A 6,000-nucleotide genomic window follows, 5' to 3' on the forward strand; every position below is an offset into this window, starting at 1 on the left:
AGTCTCCTGCACAGGTTTAGTCTTCTTCCACTTGCTGAAAATTTTAGTTCCATCATTAGTTACTAGGGAAATGCAAATCAAAACCACAATGGAATAGCGCCATAAACCTATTAGGATGGCTAAAATTAACTGCTATGATGAAAAGGCTGACCATACCAAGTACTGGCAGGTTAGGAGCCACAGGAACTCTTGTACATTGCTGGTGGCTATGTAAAATGGTCTTCCCCCTTCGGAGAACAATTTGACAGTTCCTTTAAAGGTTAAACATATACCTACCATATGATCCAGCCATTCCAACCCTAGGTATTTACAAGAGTAATTAAAGCATATGTCCACACAAAAACTTGTATATGGACAAGTATTCGTGTGGAATACACAAATATTCACAGGTGCTTTATTTGTAGCCACCCCAAAGTGGAAACAAACTGAATATCCATCCATTGGTGAGTGTATCAATAATGAATAACATTCAGCAATAAAAAAGGAACAAACTCTTGATACATGCAACAAGATGGACAAAAATCAAAATAATTAGGCTGAATAAATGAAGCCAGACTCCAAAAGTCTACATTCTGTGTGATTCCATTTACATACAATTCTAGAAAATGAAAACCAATCTATAGTGACAGAAAGTAGATCAGGGGCTTCCTGGGACAAGGCACGTTGGAAGGATTACAAGGGAATGCCAGGTAACTGTGGAGGTGATGGATGTGTTCGTTGGATCCACTGGTGTATCTATGTCAAACCTTATCAAAGTATACACTTCGTGCAGTTTATTGTGTGTCAATTACACCTCAATAAAGCTGTTAAAAACATATACCTGTGGTATCTTCATGACCAGTCCTAGACTTCAAGACTAGTGTTATTTTTTTACTCCAAACTCTCTCCCTTGACAGTTTCGTCTACACTCACTATCTGTTTGCAGATGATCCTCTTCCTTCCTCCCCCCACTTACTTCTCCAGTCCAGGCTTCTCCTCTAAGCTCAGACCATCAATCCAACTGGCCAAATGCCACATCCAGGCGTACACATCAGAAGTTGCTACAGGGCAGAGGGGGTGACTGTCACCCCACACCCGCCCCATCCACTGCTGCCTGTCTCAGGGGGTGGTTCTGCTGAGCAAAATGAAAGCTTGGGCATCAACCTTGACACCTCTGTCCCCTACCTTGAATCCCGAACATATCCATTGGTTTTGCTTCCTGAGTGTTGCTTGAATCTATGCACATTACTTCCTTGCTTCCCCTCCTGATGGACATTAGGGTTGTTTTCTCACTAATTCTTTGTTACAAGCATGCTGCATTTGCCATCCTGTACCATTCTCTTTGTGCACATAGGGGGGACTTTTCTCTTCTGAGACCTAGAAAAGCTTCAACATGTCCAGATATTGCCAACTTGAGTTTGAATTAATTTACCTTCTCACAAAGAGCAATGAAAGTTTCCTCGTTTCCCTCATGGTTTCCCACATATGTATTTTTTAAATTACTCAAATGTTAATATATGGATATAATTGAGAAGTGGATATGGATATGGATATAATTGAGAAATACAACACAGAAGCTGCTTCCTAAACTTTGACAATTGTGTAGCATTTATAGCTCTTAGAGTGAACTCCCGTAAGTATCTCATTTTTACCTTAAAACAATGGTACCAGCAGGTATGATTCTCAAACCTATTTTACGGAGATGAAGCTCAGAGAGGTGACCTGACTCAGAAAAGTGGCCTGACTTACCCACTATTATTTGTCAGCTGCCAGATAGGGACCCCCAGAATATGATGGTGGATATGGTACAGTATCTGCTGTCAGGAAACGTAGTCTCGTTGGGGAGATAGGCCCTGAAGCTGATAATTTCATGCAATGTGTTAACTGGTATGAGGTCCATGTGCACAGAGTTTCATATATGTTATAATTAATAGAGGTCATTTAGGAGCACACATGAGGGGCCAGGCTCTGTGCCCCAGCTCCTTGAAATTTTCTCAGCTAATCCCCCGACAACCTCATGATACAGGCACCTCACCCCAGCATCTCTTGCACGAATTACCATAGGCAGAGTGAATTTTTAAAACAAAAATTTAATCGCATCACCTCAGTTTAAAATGATTTCCCATTACATTTAGAACACAGCCAAACTCCTTACCGTAGCCTATAGGAGATGCATGAGCTGGCCCTCCCCCCATCAGTGATTTTGTCTCCCACCCCTCACCCCTCTACTAGCTCTGCTGTCATCACACAAACCCTTCTGTGGCTTCTCAAGTGCAGTCAACTCCTTCTATTGGGGACTTTGTTCTGTCTGTTTCCTTTCTCTGGAATGATTTTCTTCAAGCTCTTTGAGGTCTGAGCTCAAATGCTGACTCCTCAGAGAAGCTGCCTCCCTGAGATGCTGTCCCATGCCCCTATTTCATTCCCTTTAATGCACTTCTCAATATCTAAAATGGTCTTGCTTTTTTATATGTCTACTTGCCTGTGTCCCTCCTCCCCGCTCTCCAACTGCTAGAATATAAGATCCGGGAGGCCAGGGACCTTCTCTGTCTTGTTCCCTTGGTATCATCAGTGTCTAAAACTGGAAAACTTTAGCCTCAGAATAAATAATTTTTGCATGAATGAAGAAATCCCTGGTTTACTGATGAGGAAATTGAGGACCCATGTCACTTAGGTAATAAATGGCAGAGCTGAGATCTGAAGGCATAGTAATCAAAGACCACCTTGCCTCGGGGATGGAAAAGCACACCTCCCCCATTTTCTGTATCTTGATCCCAAGTTTTATGACCTTGCCTTTGGTCCCACAGGGTGATCACCATGGCCATCCTTCAATGGCATATACTAAAAGCTGAGCTGCTATGAAATTGAATCTCCATAGCTGTTTTCCATTCATTCTGATGGATGCTTTTTCATATTTTAGCATTTCTTCAATTGGATTGCATTTTACAATTGACAAGTACTCAATAGAGTTTCCTTTTCCTCTTGAAAGCTCTCATTAAACGTAGGGTACATCTCACAGTGATAGTGTCCTAGAACCTGAAAATAAATTACAGAGAAAACTGAAATTCTTTTCCAGAAAGTGGTGGTACTTCGAATAAGTAGTAGAAATTTTTCTCTTTCCCTCGGGTTATATTCTTTCTGTTTTACACAGATACTGTATACAGTAGTCTCAGATATTTATTTTGTTGTTAATGATATATTGTTTTTTCTCCTTGTCTATCTTCCTGATAGAATCTGGGACTTGAATAACACAAGAATATAAAGGTATATTGAGATTTGTTCTGACAAGTTTCATATCACTGAATATACCTGGAGAAGAAAATTTGACCTGAAGAAAAATTACATTGAGAAATCCAGCTGCTAGTATAAAAACTGTGCAGCATAGAGAAAATGATGCTTCGTCTATTGTGATACCTGTGTAATTTATGTCAACAGAAAGCCAATAACTTCATCATGATCTGAAAGTAAATTTCACTTGAGAGATGTTGGGCTCTCTCCTGATCTGATAGAAGAAAGCATACAGTATAAATTCTCAGCTCCAACTTCCCAAAAGAAGTTTGGTGGGAGGTGGGAGTAGGGGAAGACAGATGGCTCTGAGATTGCTCTTCTTTCACATCAGCCACCACCAAAGGCTCCCAGGCATTCAATATAGAGAGAAGATTTATGCAGGAGCACCACAGAGATAACTCTGGAAACAGAAAATATGATTTTCGTAAGCATTCTTCCTAAGACCAAGGATGTCATTTTAAATGGACGTGTTGAAATTGATGTTTCCCCATCACATGTAGATTCATCCAGTCTTTTTCTTTAAATCCAATCACAATGCAAGTTGCTTAATTCACCTTTTGGCTTCAGTTTCTCTATCTGGATAGTCTTATATTAATCTGGAAGCACAGGTGTGCAACAATGACTGCATAATTTTATTTTCTGTCAAGTGGATTATGTTTTGACTGTGCACCCCATCTGCTGGCTCTTGGGCAATGATCTCAGCTGACACTGGGCCACAGTTCTAGAGTCTTGTGAAGTGCTAAGTCACAGGGAACATGCTTTATGGATCTGTTCCCGTGGGGTTGCTGCTGACACATCCACAGTCCCAGCCTCCTTCTCTTCTGCCCCCTTGCCACCTCACGGCCTGGGAATCCTTTGTACAATGGTTCGTGGTCCTATCTCCATGGACACACTGATTATTCTTCTGTGGGGTTCTGACCCTTCACTGCGTCTCCACTTGGAGCTCTGGGGCTCTAAGAGCCTGTAGAATTCTCTCTCTCTATTTCCTCAAGCCAGGTAGGATGTCTTTGTATGGTTTGGGGAAGAACCTTTCTTCCTCTTTTCCTCTCTGTAAACGCCTTTCTTCCTCCCTACGTCCCCCTCCATAATTCCTCCAAATTCTCCCCTGGGCAGGACTGGAATTAGGATGAGGTGAATGAGCCTTTACATTTAAGGATACATCTTAAAAATTGTGGATTTTTAATTTTTAAAACTATTGCATTAAAATATTATTTCATCTTGCTTACTGAGTGTTTCGGTGGCTCCTCCAATTTTGTGGCCAAAGGTAGTGTCTCGCCTTAATCCCAGCCATGGGTTTTAGAAACCAAACCAGAAGATCCTATGGCTTACTTCTCTTTTCTGTCTTGTGATGTACCCTGAAACCAGCATGAATTGAAGGGAAGAGGGAGAGAAAATGCTGGCAGCACAAACCATAAATTAATATCTCAAAATTCATCTAGCCACGTGGAAGTAGAGGGTTGGGTTCTCTGTCAAAGGCACGTTCCAGCTCTTGTGTCTATACTTCTAATGTGAAGGAGAGGATGAGACTGATGGCTCATGGGTAGACATACAAAAAGGAAGATACCTGCTGCCTCATCCCCCTTAGTCACCAGGAGCAATTCAAATTGCTTTTCAGCTTAGATTCTGGCTATGGAAGCGTGGCCAACTGACCATGTTTCACTAGCTAGAAAATCACAGCAGACGAGATTGAGATTGTGGCCCGTGACCTTGCCAGACGTTTCCTAGTTTCATTTTCCTCATTTCTTTGAGGCTCAACTGCTTATTTTCTGGCTATGGCCCTGGGCTGCTCTGCATTTTTGCACTCATTAGAAAACAAAAACATGTTATCAAGTGCTTTTTTTTTTTCCCTCTCAAAAGCACTATTTTAAACACATTCCCCAAAATGTGATCAGCGAAGTTTGCTTCTATTTTTAGAAGAGGCCCAACTTCTGCCCCAACATAGCACTCTTATTAAGGAGGGGGAACGGAGCCTTCAAACTGGAGGGTGACTCCTTTTACTGAGCATCTTTCTTCAAACTTGCTCTCAAGGGTAAAAATCAATGCCAGGAAAACAATATAAGGTTGTGAAAAGTCAGCAGAGTTGTTCTGCCTGGAATCAGAGGGGCCTGGGCCCTTTGTAACTGGGAAGCAGCTGCTTTTAAGCTGCCTGGCGTGAATTTTTCAGCCCTCATAAAAATTGTTCAAGGGTTGTTTGTTTTCTCCACTTTGCAGACTCCCTTGAAAAGGACAGAAGCACCATGGGACATTTTTGTCCCACATTTGCTGCTTCTGAGGGTTTTTTTTTCCCCACCAAGCTTTTTGACACAGACTTCTCTTCCCTAGGCTCTGAGTGACTGAACGTTGTTTTCACTCGTATTGTTTTTCCCGGGTTGTGCTTTCATTGCTCCCTCACGTAACTCTCAAACAAAACTCCTGCCACACACTTTCTCTCACTTCTCTTTTGTTCCTTCCTTCTCAAGCCACTTTCCTTACACACGAAGCTGCATCTTCATCAGGAATCAAGAAGTTGCAAGGAAGATAAGCAGCCCAAACTATGCAGGTTGAGAGGGGGCTTAATGCAAGGTCATGGGGGAAAAGGTTTCCTGAGAACCGGAGGTCACCTGCACTGAGTCTCCAGCCTTGCTATCTTTCTGAGGCCCAGTGGGCTCTCAGCTTGGTCTTGAACTGGGTGTCCTCTCCTCTTGTCCCCTGTGCACAGCTTTCTTCAAACTAGCTCCCTGGGTCTTGTTCCCTCAC

Source organism: Rhinolophus sinicus, chromosome 5, assembly GCF_057876585.1.
Source record: "Rhinolophus sinicus isolate RSI-liver-muscle chromosome 5, RSI-T2T, whole genome shotgun sequence".
Classification (NCBI taxonomy): domain Eukaryota; kingdom Metazoa; phylum Chordata; class Mammalia; order Chiroptera; family Rhinolophidae; genus Rhinolophus; species Rhinolophus sinicus.